Below are 21,256 nucleotides of genomic sequence, written 5' to 3' on the forward strand. Positions count from 1 at the left end.
CAGGTTGGACTTATATCTGTGAAACGCTGTATTTTTGTAAATAACATAAGAGAATTTGTTATTTTGTTATCCTGAGTTTATTTAAGAATCTTGTCTTTGCGGGAATACCCCTTTAACCCTTTAAGCATACCAACATTTTGCCCATGCTTCTAAAGATCAGATTTCAGGACCTAACTTTTAACACAAAGTGTATTAGGAATTATGGGTATGACAAGCACATATAGTATAACATGGGTTGTATCTATAGTCTATTCATTTCCTCTCCATTTTTTGTTATTGTTGGAAGGGATATCATTTCATTTGGAAGCAAAGCCATTACATAAGCTCAGGTTGAAACTTAAAAGATAGATGTAAGGATGTGTTCAGAAGTAAGCTATCTGTCCGACTCCAGGGACTTCTTCATGAAGTTACTGTATTTGAAACACCAGGTAGACAATAGCAGCCGTCTATTTTTCAATAAAGTGATACCTCCGGTCAGCAGAGTTCTGGAAGAAAATGAAACCGAGCTTTCCAGCTTCAATTAACTTATCCAGGCCAGAAGGGTTTCATGTATCCAAGGAGCCTCTGATAATTAATTCCTAGATGATAGAGGGGATTTTTTTTAATAAAGTCACAAGTTACCCCACAAGCAACAGGCTTAGTGCCCGTAGCTTGAGAAATATAAGTAACACAGTGAAATTACATGAAGAATAGTAAATCTTATGTGAGATCACAAATATGAAAACTACAGTAGGTTGGAAATAGAGAACTTTATGTAAGTAAAAGAATAGCAGAGGGGACCTTATAGTTACCGTATCTAGGGATTCCTGTTGATGTTTCCGGCCATTACTTGTCCCTGCATAGCCTGCTGCTTTCTTCCTAACTCCACGTATAGGGGCTTATTTACTAAGTGTCCGTGGACGCACTTTCATCGGATTTTCCAGGTATTTAACAGGGGATCATATTTTGGTGCAGCTGCACTGGCTTTCATGCGACAGAAATGGGGGGGAGGGGGTTCAGCTGGAAGATCCGACTGATTCGGACTGAGCTTGGGATTTAGGTTTGAAATTGTGTCGCAAGACAATGCACTTACATGCATCAGGAAGAAGAAGGTGAAGACCGTCCTGAGCGGAGAAGCGACACATGCAGGAAATCGGGTGCACAATCTTAGTGAATCTTTGCACATTGCATTATTGTCAGACAATGGGGCAAGCTAATGTACCCCATAGAGATAAAAAAACATACTGGGGCACATTTGCTTACCTGTCCTGATCCCCGAGGTGCGTTGTCCGACGAGGATTCGGAGCTGCCGTGATTCACTAAGATCGTGCGTCCAATTTCATGCATGTGTCGCTTCCCCGCTGAGGTCCGCCAAAGTTCACCTTCTTCTCCCCAATGCATGTAAGTGCATGGCTGGCAACACAATTTTGAATGTTAAATCCCGCGGTTTGTCCAAATCCATTGCATGGTCCAACGCCCCGCCCCCCCCCCCCCCCCCCCGATTTGTGTCGTGTGAAAGCCGAAATCCAATCACATACAACAAAAAGCCCTTCACTTCAGAAATCGTCTGATAATTCCGACAATAGTGCGGTCCGCGGACCCTTAGTAAATGAGCCCCACTGTCTCACTTTACCGAGCAAATGATTCTTCATTGTTCCCCATATAAGAGAAAGTTCTGGTTTCCAGAAGTGGGACCTCGACCTACAAGACACTGATGATACATCCTATAGAGCAAACATGATGGCTCATTATACCCCTATGATAATGTTTTTATTAACTTATTTATTTGTTTTAACTTCTAAATTAAATTCTAAACAAATAAACTATAACTTTTGAATTTCTGTTGTTTCATCTATTCTATAATGTCTTGTTTTTATATGTACCCCCTTGACCTGCATATAGATTATATTTTTATTCCTGTTCATTAATATTTGCTCAGTTAAAAACAAAGTAAAAAAATCTCTGTAATTTTTTGCAGGAGTTATTTTTTTGAACACTTTATTTTATTTTACTTTTTACATTTTTTACATTTCCATCCCAGAATTTTAATTTTTTTTGTATTGTTCATAAAATTACCAACAGTGTGTCATTATTCTGTATGACACTATTTTACTGCTTGTGTATAAAAAAGAATACTTTGGGGAATACTTAAGGGTTGCCTTAACATACATTATTTTTTCTCAGGCTGCCTAGAGAAAGCTATCAGAGCGAGCAACCATAATACCACCGCTGCCAGGCATCAGACAAAGGGAAAAGTGTGCACCCCCCCTGCCAGCAACTGGATCCGCATTAAAGGGGTAATTCATGGTGATAACACTGGAATGGTTATTACTGGATAGATGCCAAGACTGTTGTTGGCACAGTCTCTTACGACTTGAATAGTAAGTGCTGTGAAGAGCAATGGTAAATGTACATATATTTCCCCCATATTAGTGTTGGCACTTTATATGAGTGCTGCATCTTTAAGCATGTAGCATTTTAATTTATGCAAATTAAATATGTTAATAAGATAATGGTAGGGTTTCTGTGCATGTGGACATCGTTCAGAAAGTGTAATTAAGCAGCTTCCCTCATTAGCATAGTGACATGCTTCTTATATGATTAAGAATCAGAGTGACACAATAAGCATAAAACAGATGTGAGAGAGGCCGGCGATACCCGCGCCACATAGAGGTTCACAAAAAAATTACTGGGTGCTGGGGAGTAGCAGTCAAGTCCAGATGTGGCAATGTCAGTAATGTGCTTATTGTCTATATTTTCCATATATAGTCTTTATTTTAAGTAAATGTAATCCCACAATTGTATTATATTACACAGTATAACAATGGAACTTATGGTTATACTATATACTTCTGCAAATTAAAAAACAATGTGTAAGCAAATTTATCAATGATTTACATAATCTAATAAAGTAGTTTAAAGGAATAATCCAGGATTTTTGTTATTGATCATTTATTCCTAGAATAAGTAAGGGGTTGTGTCGTTAAAGGGATATTCTCATCAGGGCATTCACATTTAATTTATTTCATCTTCCATATAGATAAATTTTCTCAATTGCATGTTATTAAATATAATGAACCTGTATAATAATCATTTCCATAAATGTGCAATAACTCTAGCAGAGGTGGTCGTATCCAAGGATGACAAATACATTTCTAAAGAACAAAATGACTACATTTATGGGAAATTATCTTCACTCGGGAACATTTTTTTAATAACATCCAATTTAAGAAATGTACTGTACGTATATGGCAGATGAATTAAATTAAATGGCAGTGACCAGATGAGAATACCCTCTAACTATATTTATTCCATATGATCAGGATAGTGTATAAATATAGGATCATGGAGGGTCATGGCTGTTGATATCCCTCAATCAGCAGAATGAGGTATCTCAAGTTCTCCTTATCTGCTCCATTGCACGAGGACTTTTTTGGCTGAGTTGTATGGCGATCCAGAAGTCCTAACGAACTCAATGGAGAATAGGACAGAACTCCAGTTGGTTCATAGAATATGTGGCCATGGAATACGTGGCCAGGTGCACGAGCCCTTAGATGCAGATGGGGGCTGCTGAAACAATGGCTAGCACATGTCCAAAATTCACATTCATCTGCATGAGCCCTTAGTTTAAGTCTAGGGAACATCTTACATATGTAAGAAGATAAAGATTCCTGTAATACGGGTAAATGGGAGGTTGGAAATGTAACTTGAAAAGGCAATAAGTATTCACGAGGGCATGGACATAGGATGGACTATTGATACATTTCTGTCTGTTTGTTATACAGGCGGTCCCCTAATTAAGAACACTCGACTTACATACGACCCCTAGTTACAAACGGACCTCTGGATATTGGTAATTTATTGTACTTTAGTCCTAGGCTGCAATAATCAGCTATAACAGTTATCAAATTTGTCTGTAATGAAGCTTTAGTGTTAATATTGATCCTTATGACATCCTTATAAAATCCAATTGTCACAGAGACCAAAAAAGTTGTATTGTCATATTTGCCTGTGTGTGTATCCACTATTTCCTCAACATTCTTCCACAAAAGCTGAAATCCAATAAGTATTAAGTGAAAATACAACAGAGAGACATTTTCCAGTACACTTGTCTCCAGCTATTAAATTGTCAGTCTACTCCATTCCAAAATGTTATATATCATTATCATAATCACTCGCACCCCTGTTCAATAAATCTTCCCATCGAGGAAAATACTGTTTCAGAGCCATTTATTTTAATAGGATTTCTATACTGAAAAATAAATAGGGAATACCACTTTGTAGCACAATAATTAGCAGCCTGAGAAATCAAAGTCGTGTATAAGAAGATTTCATCTGCTGTACATAGCCAATTGCTGAACATTAATAGTATATCACACACTGCTGTAACGCTTTTTACGACGCACCTTGCTAAATATAGCATCCAATCCTGATATCTTATTATAATATCCTGCATATTACAGGATACTACAGGACAAGGCATTTGCTCATTTCATGTTGAACAGTCTCATGTGTAGGCAGCATGATATAGAGCAGGAGAAGCTGTTTGGATTCTGCACAGTGTCATATCTGCAGGCAGCATGTTATAGAGCAGGAGGAGCTGAGCAGATTGTACATCGTGTTTTATCCACAGGCAGCATGTTGTAGAGCAAGAGGAGCTGAGCAGATTGTACATACTTGTAGTGTTTTATCCGCAGGTAGCATGTTATAGAGCAGGAGGAGCTGAGCAGATTGTACATAGTGTTTTATCCACAGGCAGCATGTTATAGAGAAGGAGGAGCTGAGCAGATTGTACATAGTGTTTTATCCACAGGCAGCATGTTATAGAGAAGGGGTTGCTGAGCAGATTATATGTAGTATTCTATCTGCAGGAAGTATATTATAGAACAGGAGCTGCTGAGCAGATTATATATATAGTCTCCTATCTGCAGGCAGCATGTTATTGAGTAGGGGATGCTGAGCAGATAATATACAGTATCCTATCTGCAGGAAGCATGTTATAGAGCAGGAAGTGCTGAGCAGATTATATATAGTGTCCTATCTGGAGGCCACAAGTTATAGAGCAGGAGGAGCTGAGAAGATTATATATAGTGTCCTATATGCCAGCAGCATGTTATTGAGCAGAAGATGCTGAGGAGATTGTACATAGTCTCCTAACTGAAGACAGCATGCTATAGAGCAGGAGATGCTGAGCAGATTGTACACACTCTCATAACTGAAGACAGCATGCTATAGAGCAGGAGATGCTGAGCAGATTGTACACACTCTCATAACTGAAGACTGCATGGTATAGAGCAGGAGATGCTGAGCGACATTGTATGTAGTAGGAGGGAATAAATAGATTGTACATCGTGTCTTATCTGGGGGCACCATGTTATAGAGCAGTTATAGCTGAGAAGATTGTATATAGTGTAAAATTGGCAAACAGCAGTTTGTACAGCAAGATTGTCCTACCTGCAGGAAGGATGTTTTGTGAAAAACTTTGGGGGTAATTTATCATTACAGCATTTCCTTATGACACTTCTATGTCTGTCTTTGGAGCTCCTCTTCCACCAGATTAATTAAAGTGGCTTCTGCCCTTGATAAATCTGCTGTCAGTGTCTTATGTTATGAGGATAGTTTGCGACAGTCCTATAAAAAGTCGCAAAATACTATCAAAACTTGAAGCACATAGACCAGTGTGGGACTGGAGTAATTTTTTCCCAAAACTTGCCCCTAAAGGGAATTCAGTCCTATTGTGAAAACTAGTCTATGCAAATAATGAATTTGGAGCAAGCAGGGTCTATATCAAAGTGACGTTATGTTGTCCTATGTTCATTTGGCACAATGGAAAATCGTAAAAACAATGCCACAAATAGAGAACAAAAAAACAATGATAAATTACCCCCATTGAGTATAACTATTGTATTATTATTCTGTCTGTAACATGGTATAGAGCAGGAGAGGCTAAGCAGGTTGATATACTGTATTATAACATTTATTTTAATCATTGATATCCCTGCTTTTGCTATCAATAGGAGTCCATACAAAGATTACTTTCACCATGTAGAACCTCCCACTGAAGTTCTGAGCAAAAATCAAAACATGTCTTTTTCCTTAAAACTAAGAAAATTGATCTTGTTTTTGATCCGGCTGCCTGCAATCCTTCGAAAGCTAATGATAGTGCATATGAGAATGTATCGTACCGAATGACAAACTAAGCTTTGACGCATTTGTATAATCTCAAGGTTCAGAATCATAGAACAAGAAATGCTATTTGTCTATTAATAAACAAATGACACATACTACACAAGCAATAGATGTGACACACAACTTTTCTCTCCACTTACCAGAATAATAGAAGTAATGACCTTGCTCATCCATTATAAGTACAAAGCGTTCAGCCTGCCGTTTTAGATTTTTATAGTTGATTTACATTTAAACATACAATAATACTATTATATACTTAAAGGAAATCTACCATTTGTTTTCGTGCATTGTGAACCAAACATACCCTGAGAATGCTAAAGCAGAAACATATGAACAGATGTGGGAAAATGAAATCTGAGATATGATTGGTTGCCATGGAAAACTAGAACCGTTATGCTCTAAAAGACTTATGGTAAATCACACCCATCTTGTTTAATCCCTGAACTGGGTGGTTTTGCTCATAAACAATTATAAAATTCAGGACCTTGGGAAAGCTGGGTGTCCTGGCTGCCGTACATAAACAAATTACTTCCACGTACACAAATCCTGTCGGAAATGTCCAGACAGGACTAATCAACCTGAGCTGGATGACTGGATACACAGCAGCTGGGAGATGGTGCAGCGATTGATTACTTCTGCCGGTCAGGATGACGTATTCTCAGCTTTTGCTGGACAGGACAAGGCTGGAGCAGTACATAATTAAAGTAAGAGAAGAACTGGCGGGGCAGCCACAGGAGCGACAAAGCCTCATAATTTTATAATTGTTATTTTCAGCAAAACCACTCAGTTCAGGAATTAAACAAGATGGGTGTGATTTATCATAAGTCTCTTAGAGCATAACTGTTCTAGTTGCCCATGGTAACCAATCATAGCTCAGCTTTTATTTTCCCACAGCTGTTCATAAAATAAAAGCTAAACTCTGATTGGTTTCTATGGACAGCTAGATCAGTTTTACCTCTTGATGATAAATCTTCCCCGACATGTTTCTGCATCAGTGTAGCTACAGCATTCTCAGGGTATGTTTGGATCATAATTAGAGATGAGCGAGCACTAAAATGCTCGGGTGCTCGTTACTCGAGCCGAACATTTCCAGATGCTCGAGTGCTCGTTTCGAGTAACGAGCCCCATTGAAGTCAATGGGAGACCCGAGCATTTTTCAAAGGGACCATGGTTCGGGAATAAAATGTGTTATTTAATTGAAAAAGAATGTCTTCTGATAATTTGCAAACATCTGCGATCTATTCTTCACTGTTCCGCGCGTATATTATCTCCCGACAAGTTAGCAGATGTAAAGAACAGTGAAGAATAGAATAAAAACAGTGAACACAGTGAACACAGTGAACACAGGATCATTTAAGATAAAAACACAGTGCAGAACACAGTGCAGAATAGATTACAGATGTTCGGCACATCTGCTTACTTGTCGGGAGATACGCGCGGAACGGCGCGTACAAAATAGCATGTGAAGAACAATATATATGTGTGAAGAACACATTGCAGATGTATGGAAACATCTGCAATGTGTTCTTTACACACATATATATTGTTCTTCACATGCTATTTTGTTCGCGCCGTTCCGCGCGTATCTCCCGACAAGTAAGCAGATGTGCCGAACATCTGTAATCTATTCTGCACTGTGTTCTGCACTGTGTTTTTATCTTAAATGATCCTGTGTTCACTGTTTTTATTCTATTCTTCATTGTTCTTCACTGTGTTTTTTTAATTAAATGCTCGATCTCGAGCAGGGGAAATACTCGTCCGAGCAACGAGCCGTCTCGAGTACCCTAATGCTCGACCGAGCATCAAGCTCGGACGAGCATGTTCGCTCATCTCTAATCATAATACATAAAAGCAAATGGTAGGTTTCCTTTAAAGCAAATCTCACCTTCTACTAACTTTGCAGAACCTTGTGTGCGTATATGAAGAATAACACTGTTTCTGGTCAGTATAGGACTGTCCGTCTCTGAGCTGTTCAGTGTAGACCTACGGCTTCCCCCCTCTCTAAATAACTTCTATGCAATATGGAACCTCACTTAACTTCTCTGTATCTTGCAAGCAACATGGAATTCAACAGAGAATTCAAAGTGAAAATCAAATTGGGAGGGAAGAAACAAGGATGATATAAGCCAAAGTGGTGAAGGAAGCAAGGTTATTTGTGTCTCTTTTTATTGTCATCGATGAGTGAGTGGAGGCGCTCAGGTTGACGGCACTCGAGCGCCTCTTGGCTTCCCTGGACTTTAATTTATGCATGCCCCTCCCCCCCTGCTGCAAGCCTCCTGCTGATCCTAGTTCCCTGGCCGGCAGCAGGAGGAGGCTTGCAGTGGGGGCGTGCATAAATTTGAGTACGAGGAAGCCGAGGGGCATTTGGGTTCTGTCACCCTGAGCGCCGCTGAGACTTTTATTTCGGCAATAAGAAAGCTGACATACATGTAAAACTTTGACACTGTTTTTATAGCTTTCACTGTGGATTCTGTAGATTGTCACGATCACAGGAATAGCAAATTTATTAAGGTTTTTAGAGGTTCAAACAGATTTTTAAAAATTCAAACCCTTTGTTCAAAAAATGTATTTTTTCATTTTGCACTATTCTGAGGCCAATAACTTTTTCACACTTTGGTGTACGAAGCTGTGTTAGCATTAAAAATGACAGCTCGTCCCAGAAAAAATTATGTCTACCATTTTGGGGATTGCATGACTTTTTGATCACTTTTTATTCGAAATTTAATATGTTGTAATATAGTGAAAAAGTGGCAATTCGGATATTTGGGTGCTATTTTTCATTATCATTTTTATATCTTGATAGATGAGGACTCTTGGGATGCGTTGATACCTGACACGACCGGATACCTTGCATGAGCTCTTATGCAATATACTGCATTAGTACTGTATTGAAATACAGTATATTGTGAATACACAGCTCTTGTATTACAGACTGCTTCTGGCAGGCTGTGATAAAGAGCGTTAATCTTCCACAACTGTTCCAGGCAGTTAACAGCAGGTGTCTACTGTAAGCTAAGAGTTTAGCCTGTGAATCTTCTTGAGGACGTACATGTGCTATGGGCAGTCCTTAAAAGATTGAAGATAGAAGTAAAAGAAAAAAGCTGAAAAAATACGTTAATCCTAATTTTCAGCTAATTCATAGAAACACTTTTTATTCTGTATAATGAACTGAATACATTCTGACTTGTAGAATTACTTCTCTGGAGTGTATGAAACAGACATCATAACATCAATTACCCACCGCTCTTGCTGTTACATTGTGGCAGAGATGTTTGCTATAGTAACTGTGTTGTTCAGAGGACATTCCCTGGGAATATGTATCACTTCATCACTATTTCTTCGGAACAATATTTAAAAAGAAATATATATCAAATACAAAACACTTTGTTGCTCCAAATATTGCTAAAATAATATGGACATATTTTTTTATATACAGAAGAAAGATGAAATCTGGAAATATCAGTGCTCCACTGATTTGTACAACACTGTGCTATAAGGTATGTGTTCGGTTTCTATTTTATTGTTTATTCTTTACAAATAAACCTTAGAGTATGCAGTGATAACCATGATGACAACCAACAACCAAGCTGGTGCAGTAGTTGTAATTTTGCAAAGCCAGCATATCCCAGATGAGTTTAATACTAAAGTCAAGCTCTCTCTTCCTCAGAAAGCCCCATTCACTGTAATTGATGGTCCTATGGTCCTGCATCCAGAGACATCACTAACCAGATCTCCTGAAGTCCAATGCATGAAGTCAATCACAGATGAGGAGGCTTTCAGAAGTGGGGAGAGCTTGACTTCAGTGTTAAATTCTCTGCCATCTTGATTTTATACAGCTCACTTCAAACTTGATTTTCTGGATGATGCCACAACATGGGGTCCATGAAAGAAACATGATGGGGAAGGTGTTAGTAGTGGATTATTAGGTCAATTAATGCTAATCTGGGAAAGTATATCAAAATTGTTTATTCGGTTTAAATTTTTGCAAGTTTTTCAGTATAGTTTAGATACTGAAAGGTGTCACCAAAAGGTGACCCGAAATTATTTCTACAAAAAGGGTCAGTTGGGGTCATTTACTAAGGGCCCGAATTCGGAAAAAAAACGCAGTTTAAAAAAAAAAAAAGTATCGCTTGACACGCGCTAGGATGATATACTCCAGTGAACTCCGGCGGACTTCAGCGCAGCAGCGACACCTGGTGGACATCGGGTGCACTACCTTAGTGAATCGCCGGAAGACACGAATCCTCAACAGAGAACGCGCCGCTGGATCGCGACAGGACCGGGTAAGTAAATGTGGACCAGTACGTCCATGCCAGAGGAGGAACTAACATTTGTCATTGGGAGACATTACTCAACACTTTCAGGTGTACAAGCCTTGAAATAATTGCAATTTCTTGCACACGGCCATGAAATGCGATTACTTTCCCTCCTTACACCAGTGGGACCGTTAGCTATAGCCTGCACCCACGGGGTTGTAGCAGAATTGTCCACCATAACAGCCTCCTGATATATCTGGTGGGTCTGAAGGGGTGGGATTTAGGCATACCATGGCACAAGATGATATATATACAGACCTTAAGTTGGGCAGCTCTTTCCGCTGCAACTAGCGAGAAACCTTAGCAGAAACTACATTTTTAAAAGGCAGATACTATTTGCTCATCCTCTTAGTATTTAACAAAAGTGCAAGCGATAATCTACTACTGTGAAGAGAAAAAAAAATCTTTGCCAGGTCAATGACTTTGAGATGAGAACAGATTGCGTGATTTTAAAGTTTCACTCATTGATCAAAAAGTTAGAATTCTTAGCATTTATTATACTATGCATAAGAATTGCTGATATGGCTATTTTTAAGATGAGGTTTCATCTAAAGAAATGTACGCAATTTTTTGCTACATGATACTATTATATCATAGAAACTTTTATACATCACAAAACTTTTTGAAGCCACGAAAAATCTAGGGCAAAATGTTCCACCTAGAATTGCCAAGATAGAGAGGAGTTAATTTCAGCCTCTCACTTTTGACATTGTGCCTTTGTAGCCTAAAGAAAGGAAAGGAAGGAAGGACAGCAAGCTGAAACAGACACGGGGAAATTGGATAGAAGGAATTGCTTCTAAGTGCAGTAACCTTGCTGAAATGTAGCAAGCGGCAGCAAGTTAAAGCCTTTATAATTGGATCTGTGACTACAAAGATGCCAGCAATGTAATAAAGGTATAGGGTGGCCTTGTGGCAGTGCCAAATCACATGGAAATTGTGGCCATTCTGTCCTAACAGGGCTGAAAACTATATATCAATATCCGTGTTAACAAATCAATAAAAATGAACTTTATAAAGTTCAGTTCCCATGCATGTTCATAAATAGTGCAGACTGTAGTAACATCATTTATTAATAATGACTCTGATGCTTCATGTTCTTGTTACCTGCATGAACCCGGCACAACGATCCAATAAAACCCTTAAATAAAAGAATGTAATGGGATTTCCATTTTCAGAAATTTTTGGCAGCATGCCTAATAAAGTTTGTGAGGAATGAACATGTATGCCCAGCCATCACTCCATTGTGGCAGCATCTTTAGTTTTTATACTGTGTATTGTTGATATGCCTTAAATTCAGAGAATAAAAGATACCTGAAGATCTTTGGTTTGTCTCCACTTCCAACTGTTCTGATTTATTCTGAGTAGAAATGAGCAGATCCAATCGGGTTCAGCAGGTTCACTGAACGAGTTTGGAGTCTTTTTCTATTGTCATCGATGCCAGATTGGACATTAACCCCTTAAGGACGGAGGGTTTTTCGGCTAATTTCTCGCTCTCCAACTTCAAAAATCCATAACTTTTTCATTTTTACGTGTACAGACCTGTGTGAGGGCTTATTTTGTGCGTAACAAATTTTACTTTCACGTAATGTTATTTATTTTAACATGCCGTGTACTGCGATGCTGAAAAAAAATTCCAAATGTGGAAAAATTGAAAAAAAACCGCACGTGCGTCACGTTCTTGTGGGCTCAGTTTTTACGACTTTCACATTTTTTGCGAAATGAGGCGACGTTTTCATTGCTACCATTTTGAGGTCTGTGCGACATTTTGATCATTTTTTATTTCATTTTTTATGTTATGTAAAAAGGTGTAAAAGTCGCATTTCGGAGATTTGGGCGCCATTTCCTGCCTCGGAGGTCACCGCCGGCCGTAACCGTTTTTATATTTTGATAGATCGGGCATTTTGGGACGCGGCGATACCTAATATGTCTGTGATTTTTACTGTTTGTTATGTTTTATATCCGTTCTAGGGAAAGGGGGGTGATTTGAACTTTTAATATTTTATTAATTTTTTTTATTTTTTAAACTTTTTTTTTTCTTTTTTTTTTCACTATTTTTTAGACCATCTAGGGTACATTAACCCTAGATGGTCAGATCGCTCCTACCATATACTGCAATACTACAGTATTGCAATATATGGCGTTTTTGCAGGTCATACATTACAATGAGCCACTGGCTCATTGTAACGAACCTGCATAAACCATGTAGCCTCGTGTCAAAAGAAGACCCGAGGCTACCATGGTAACCGATCGTTTAAACGCCGCCCGCGACTTTGCGGGCGGCGTTTAGAGGGTTAATAGCCGCGATCGGTGCAAGCACCGACCGCGGTTATTAGCAGTGGGGGTTTTGTGCAAAATGCAAAAACCCCCACCTCTGTATGAAGAGGACTCAGCCCGTGAGCCCTCTTCATACATCCCTTATACCTCTGCGCCGTAGAGCTACGGTGCAGAGCGTTAAGGGGTTAAGCACACACAGACCACAAATTTGTTGATTTTGACCCATGAATGCACTACAGGTAAAGTAGGTGTACTTGTACTAGATACGCATTAAAGGGATTGTCTACTTTTAACAAAATTAGCCTTGCACCATTGACTATGTATTGGTAACAGTTGATCAATCATAGATAAATCAATGTACCTGAACCAGCTGCCATCTGCCAGGTACAAGATAGTCTTCAACAGCAGAACTATGATTCATAAAATGGAATGGTGAAAGTGCAATATGCTACTTACTTTGGCTGTTATGAATATTAGCAGAGTCTATGGGGGAACTAGGACATCTGAATAAGATAAAAAAAATAGCAGCAATATCCACCATGTCACATGTACAGCTGTGTGCTTTAATAATTGTTTTTATGGTCTTCTTTCTGTCTGGGTTTTTTTTGTTCTTTTAAAGTCCCAAAAAGTCTCAAAATGCATAAAAATTCCCAGCACATACACCAGCAGGGTATTGGAGTAACTGTGAGACTTTTCATGGGACTTTTTGCAAAATTCCCAAGTCATGAATCTGGCTTTGCATGGTGTTAAACTAGCAGTAGTTCTGTGTTTACGCCAGATTAATGAAGTAGTGGAAATACCTCTGTGAGACATTTTAGCAGTGAAGAGTTCCAAAAAACCTCAATGCCACTTTTTTGAGACTATGCCAAAAAAGCCCAGGAAAACCAATGATAAATAACTTCCAATATCAGGATACTGTGAAGATCACTTCAGCTCCCCCCGTGGTTGTGTTGTGAATTGCAAATCCTTTTACCAGCTTGTTGCCATATTGGGGCACATTTACTTACCTGTCCGAGGAATTCACCCAAAGCGCATTGTTCCGACATTAATGTGCCGCGATTCACCAAGATCTTGCGCCCGATATCCCGCATGTGTTGCTTCCTCGATCAGGTCCGCCGGAGTTCACCTTCTTCTTCCTGGTGCTTGTAAGTGCTTGATCTTGCGACACAATTTGAAAGTTAAATCCCGCGCTCAGTCCGAATCAGTCGGATTGTCCCCTGATTCGTGTCGCATGAAAGCCAACACAGCTGTGCCAAAATCTGATCACGTGTGATACAACCCCTGTTAAATACCTGTCCCAGCCTCCGCAAATCACGAAAATGTCGGGAAGTCCGACAGAAATGCGATCCGCGGACTGTTAGTAAATAAGCCCGATTGTATTGTATTTGATTCTTGAGTAGTTAGAATTCTTAACCAAATTTCAAGCTACAGTTTTGGAAAATTATATTGTTCTACGAAGTATCTTTATAAGATGAAATTGTATACAAACCACACTGGACAACAGGTGTACTTCAAAGTAAAATAGCGGAGACAAGATTTGGCAGTTCATCTCCGCTTTGTCTCCAATGAAATACATTAGAGGAAGGTGTCAAGTTCATGTCCTTTAGTCATAATAAGTTGAAGCTGTTTGTGTTTCTGTAAGCGCTGATCAATACGTGAAGTGCAGCATCACTGAACATAGTGTTATACTCACATTAAGTGCCTTCAGAAGCTGTCACAGCCAACGCTCCAAATACAGCCATGTAACCATCCACAAATAACCTGCCCTGCTCCAAGTCTCTTCCAGAGGCCAAACATTTAACCATTTCATGGAGGTCTATAATACCAATGCTATATACTTATCAATGACAACTAGTATTTGTATAATAAGGCACACTGAGGTCTAATATTAGATGGTTTGCACATAATTCAAATCTACCAACATATCTCATATATAAAACTGAGTGTATGTCCGCTAAAGGAATCTGCACCGTCATGTTTACAATCACCAAATTTTGCACAGCTGCTCTCTGTGACTCAGGGAACATCATAGTAATAGTACTGCACGTCACTCCACTTGGAGTATGTAGGCTGCTCAAGTAGGAAAACCAGTCCATATGTAATTAAAAAGAAAACTTGGCACTCTACAGAAGGAGTGCCAAGTTTCTTTTTAATTGCTCAGTGAATGTAATAGACTAGGTTTTGAGTCAACATTTTTCACCCTGTGCTTTCCAAAAATCCTTTATTAACCACCATTTACAGGAGCATTTGTCTGAGGTAATATGATAGATATAGATACAGCTTATGTGTGAGGTAATATATGAAGTAATATGAGATCATTTGAGCTGATATGAAAGATAGATATAGATAATTATAAAAACAGCTTATGTGTGAGGTAATACAGTATATGATGTAATATATGAGGTGATATGATAGAGATAGATACAGCTTATGTGTGAGGTATTACAGTATATGAAGTAATATATGAGGTAATATGATAGATAGAGATAGATATAGCGTATGTGTGAGGTAATACAGTATATGAAGTAATATATGAGGTAATATGATAGATAGAGATAGATATAGCGTATGTGTGAGGTAATACAGTATATGAAGTAATATATGAGGTGATATGGTAGAGATAGATACAGCTTATGTGTGAGGTAATACATTATATGAAGTAATATATGAGGTAATATGATAGAGATAGATACAGCGTATGTGTGAGGTAATACAGTATATGAAGTAATATGTGAGGTAATATGATAGAGATAGATACAGCTTATGTGTGAGGTAATATGAGATACTACAAGGTAATATGAAAGATAGATATAGATAATTATAAATACAGCTGATGTGTGAAGTAATATGCAAAGTAATATGTGAGGTAATATGATAAATAGATAGGTATAACAATCAATCAACCAGTTATAACAATCAATGTATCAATCAATGTTCTATCATCTATCTAGCTAGCTATATGTCTTCTACAGTATCTCACAATGATCTATCTAACTATATAAAGAAAGAAAGATTTAAGCAGCACAAAAATAGATAAAACAAATACAAACGGGTGCACGCTGACATGAGGCCAGGCAAGAAGATCTCCAAACATCCAAAGAAAAAATAAGCAGCACTAGATATTTATCTATCCCCCATCTATATCTATATATTTATCTGTCTATCTATCTTTCTAATGATCAATAATCTTTGTAAGGCTACATTCACACTAACGTGTGCCCGCCATACTATAGCACACATGGGCACTGGGGGGAGGAGGAGGGGGTGAGCGCTGCTCACCCCTGCCCCTCTCCATAGAGAAATATAGGGCATGGCGCCGTATTCCGGGGACAGATAGGACATGTCCTATCTTTTCCCGGGGTAGGGAACGGTATGGTTCCGCACTTGTACGGCACTGTACCGCTCCTGTGCGGCACCATGCGCCCATTGCCGCCTATAGGGGAAGTATATGGGCCGTCAATATCGGCTGTCAATGCATCCTAAAGTTTTTATCTATTTATCTGTCTCTAAAAAGAAATTAAAAATATGGGAAGCAATAACATAATATTATCCAGTAAAAGTCTAATGACAGAACATTTAGAACCAAAGTCATACCTGGAGGTGGTTTGGAGAGGCCTGGAGTTTAAAAGCTTAATCTAATGCAGCTCATCTATAAAACATATGCACTATAACATTGTTCTGTGCACTAAGTCGCGCATGTTCCCGGCTTCCTAAGGACAGGGTGTTTGGGACTAATTAAAGGTAACCTGGTACCTATAGACTGAAATGAGAGCAGGCTTTATTTCAACAATCGTGCGCCATAGCTTTATTCCTACAAACAAAGCTGCCAGCATAAGGTACTAATCCACTGCATAAACCCGCCTGATGGAGAGGACTTAAAATCTACAAAGTTAGAGGCGCTGAGAAATAATCCTCATCAAACCGCTGTTTCCAATGAAGAAAGAGGAGGAAGGGGTGGGAGGGAGCAAGGAGGGGAGCCCATTCTCAGAAATCAATTTAGTCTCGTAGGAAAAGAAAAAAAAATTAGGAAGAAGCAGAGGAAGAAAAAAAAGGAATCGTATAACTCCTAAATCAATACAGAGCTGTGTATAAAGAAATAACACGTTACACAATAAGCCAGGCAGACAGAGATGTAATGCAGCTGTGCCCTGGAGGGGACGGGATGACTACTGCTCAGTCATTGAATGAAAGCAGCCCCAGCACAGCCCAGTCCTTGTCATCCCGCTCACACAGACAATATTACCCAAGAATAGACATGTATTAGCAGGAACCAGAAAGGGCAGCAGATGACCTAGTTAATATGTATTGAAGATTACCTGAGACCAAACAAATAAATCCCACTGATTTACAGAAGGTCGCATTGAGAATGCAGAGTAGACGCAGGGAAGCAACTCAGATGTCATATTAAGCAGGGTTTACTTTCCTCTAACAAAAGTCTCAATGGCCATAAAACGTGGGGTAACATGTAGTATTCTCATACAAACTGCAACACATACTGCTCCCGGTGGACAAAACATTAACTGCTGTATTACTGTATGGAATTATTATGCTTAAAGTGAAACATTTACCATAAAAAAGCTTAAATGTTAAGTATTTTTAAGAAAATCTCTTCACTTTTTAGAGGTTAACTATGCAATGGTTAACTGCAGCAAAATTTTAAGGTCACACATAAAGAGTTTGCTGCAGAATTACTATGGATTTGTTACAGATTTTCTGAAATGTATGGACCATGATGGTTTCTACAAATTCGATTAGATGCATTGACAATTTTTTTAAAAGGTTTGGTTCCAAATCTATTCTATGGAAATGATGTTGCGGCAAATGTCCTGGAATTGCGAAATAACCTCCTTCAGTCTTCTAAAAAATAGATCTTTCATGAAAAGCTTCTATTTTGTTTCGTAAAATGTTTGCGATTTTCTTGAAATTTTATCCTCAACCTTCACCCCCCCCTCTCTAAGTTCTGCGATGAATGACAGCAGAAGTTTTAACTATTTGTCTGGAGCGAAACAAAAGTCTATGGGAATGTATAAAATATGGGTTGCATAGGGGCTGCATACGGTTGTGCACCGTTTGCTTCAGTATATTCGTGCCGTATCCAGAACCAATGGGTGCATTCTGTCAGCCAGCCGATAGTCAGCCATCCATCATTAACTAGACTATACGGATACAGTCCCGTGCATGCACATACGGATGAAAAATGTGAATGTTGGGATTCAAATCCGTAAATTTGTTCATTCCTAGTGGCTTCATATCATATAAATATCATGAAATACTGAGCATATTACTGCCTTAGGTGGCATTCACACAGCTGTGTGGGGACGTTTATACGTCCAACGTATATACAGCGTATATACGTCCCCCACAGACGCACGGGACCGTTCGGGAGTGGTACGGTGCAGCAATTGTGCGGCATCATACAGTTCCATAGCCAGGAGAAAGATAGGACATGTCCTATCTTTCCTCGTAATACAGCGCCGTGTCCTATGTTTCTCTATGGAGAGGGGTGGGGGTAAGCAACTCTCACCAGCGCTGACGGGTCCCGCCATGCTACGGTATGGCGGGCACACATTAGTGTGAATGTAGCCATACTTCTAAGAATGTGTATTGTATGAAAACCTAGACTCTTCCTCATGGGACTTCTGGATTATACTATGGCTGTTGTTTATTGGAGATTCAGGGACTGGTGTTGCCTATAATATAGCCCATGCAACACAGACCCCCAGCGTTGGGTAGGAAAAAGTACTGAAAGTTGCTCAGTAAATGGTACGACCAGTGGGGTAACTTGAAGCGGCTGGGCCCCAGTGAAATACTAATGTATTGTTTATAGTACTAATCTTCTCATTTATGAAAGGTACACCATATAAGCCCCATAGGCCTCTTGGGCCCTTTTGCGACCACATCCTCTGCACCCCCTCAAGTTATGCCCCAGGGAATGGCCAATGGCACATGTAACCGGCACTTGACATATAGCAGGATAGTTTCTCATACAGTTATTAACATATGACTTATTCTATTTCCAGGAGCACATAAAAAAATTCCAAATCTCTCTATACATGCAATAAACATGACCATATGAAACAGGTCTCAATTTGCTAATTTGTACTATGCCAGTCTATACCCTTACTGTGGCCAAAGGCACAAGTACAGCTAGAGACTTTTTAACAGAGTCACAATCAGAGAATGATGGAAGCTTTATCAAATAATCAGAAGAATTGTGGCATGTTGTAGAAATGTCACACTTTCTAAATTTTAAATGTCATGGCATCTGTGGCGGTGGCTATCCTGCGCGAAATGATTGTGCCGATACAACTGAACAAGTCCAGCCGAAGAGAGGTGGGTACAAGAAGGTGACCGCCGCACAATCTGCCATTTATAGAAATGTCATTACCTACAGAAATCAAAGGTTGTTAAGTAAAGGAAGACGAAACAAATAAACTAGAACCAAAGAGCAGACGTCAGAAGATTTCATAAGAAAGGAAACAGGTACGTACAAAAAGAGTGGTGTGAAACACATGGGAAATGTGTGAACGCTGGATATCCAAAATTATATCTGTAACAAGATTCCTATAAGTCCATCTCCTGGGACACTTATCAGTCACTATGGTAGATCGGGGGGTTCCAAAATATGTATTGGATACCATGTGCTTCGTATTATTATATATACAGGAGGTCCCCGACTTACAGACTAGCCACAGACGGACCTCTCTGCCCACTATGACCTCTGGAGAAGCTCTCTGAATGCTTTATTTTAATCCCAGGCTGCAATGATCAGCTGGAAGGTGTCTGTAATGAAGTTTTATTGATAATCCTTGTTCTCATGACAGCTAAAATTTTGGAAAATCTAATAGTCACAGTAAAAATGTTTTATTTCCTGGAATCCCAATTCTAAAATATACCAGTTCTGACTTACATAGAAATTCAACTTAAGAACAAACCTAAAGAACCTCTCCTGTGCATGACCTGTCGACTGCCTGTACATTAATTATGAATTAGAAGATGATGACATCATCATTAAAAGCCAGTCAGAACTAACATTGATCCTATAATAAGCACTTGTGTGAGGACACTTTGGACCATAAGCAGAATTTTACAACTAGTACTGAAAATACATCATACAAAAAAATACCCCTTCAAAGAGAAAACCTTAGTCCTATAAATCAGGATCAGAGGTTTCCGGTTATAACATTTCACTATGTACTGTTGTATGGAGTGCGATGCACATGTTTTATGTTTCATTACTATTGAAGCATTTATTTCAATTTCTGAGTAATAAAGCGTATTGTGCACCCTATGTCTCCCACGCTAGGCTGACCTATCACTGCCGCCCAGGCTTCTGCCTTCATAGTGAATAGCCTGCTTTTTCTGCGTTACTTTTCCAATAAAGTTTTCCGCATGAATCATTGTAGATCCTACAGAGGGAAAGACCCCCACAACATTACATTTAATCTGAGGAAATGTAATCTGCCTTCTCCTCTCAGTTGGGACTTGGGTTTGTTTAGCCGAAACGCCTGAAACATCATCTTAATTGCACACGTGCCCTTCCTATCAGTGCGGCTGCGGCACATCACAAAACATCAAGACATCAGATTTTATTAGGAATGCTAATAGATAAGTTGGATGTAATTAATATGAGAGCGAGAGACTTTCCTCAAAAGGGAGTTCACAATCATGACCATATTCCCAGATGAATTTTTGTAGTCGAGTTGTGCAGTTTAGTAATTAAGTTGATCTGAATTTATTAATCTGAAACGGCAGAGAGGAAAAACTTTGCTGTGACATCCATAACTGTATTCTGCACTGTATATACATTATTTAAAAACCCAAGAGCAAGAATCGGCATAAAAGTAAAATAGCATTGTGCAGGGAACGGAAACAGAATGGAAACTTTTCCAGGTTTGCGGCCGTTTTTGGACAGATGGAGATGGAAGGCTGTCCCCATCCAAATAAAAAAGGAGCACCTTTATAATTTGCCACCAAAGGCCACCAGGCTGAGTGATTGTGTGGTAAGACATGGAGCTATCACCGCACGATGACCATAAACAATAGACTTCAAGGGTAGGGTAGCGTGATCTAGCCGCATTTTGTGTATCCAGTTCACAGTCCTAGAATAGGGTTGTGTGAACATAGCCTAATGCAGCATCAGCAACCTCTACTCACTTAACACTAAAGGCCAATGATTTCCTTAGACCTTCTCTGCATAGAACCTTCTGATTGACACTGGGTCTTAAAGGGGTATTTCCACAATAACAAAATTCTTAACCCTTGACTGACGTGTGACATTCTGCATTAGTATGTCACACGTTGTCTGCGGGTGTATGGAGAGGTCTCACGGGCTGAGCCCTCTCCCTACAAGGTGGGTATTTTCTGCAAGTTTCAGAAAACAGCCACCGGCACCAGGTGTTAAGCCGGTGGCGGTACAAATCGGCACTGCCATATTGGCTTAGGTCATCATTAACCATGACATCATTGAAGAGTGGTGATCTGTTTACATGGCAGCC

The 21,256-nt window shown here is 39.3% G+C and overlaps 1 protein-coding gene and 1 long non-coding RNA gene across 2 annotated transcripts in view; one reads left to right on the forward strand and one right to left on the reverse strand.

Moving 5' to 3' along the window:
* SEZ6 (seizure related 6 homolog) overlaps positions 1–21,256 on the reverse strand; it is a 420,901-nt gene that overhangs the window by 262,918 nt on the left and 136,727 nt on the right. The window lies entirely within an intron of this gene.
* On the forward strand, positions 8,176–11,404 carry LOC140116747 (uncharacterized). Its single transcript, XR_011852948.1, has 3 exons — positions 8,176–8,299; positions 9,605–9,665; positions 11,208–11,404. It is a non-coding gene; the product is annotated as an uncharacterized lncRNA (long non-coding RNA).

The sequence above is a fragment of the Engystomops pustulosus genome, chromosome 2 (assembly GCF_040894005.1).
Source record: "Engystomops pustulosus chromosome 2, aEngPut4.maternal, whole genome shotgun sequence".
In the NCBI taxonomy this organism is placed as follows: domain Eukaryota; kingdom Metazoa; phylum Chordata; class Amphibia; order Anura; family Leptodactylidae; genus Engystomops; species Engystomops pustulosus.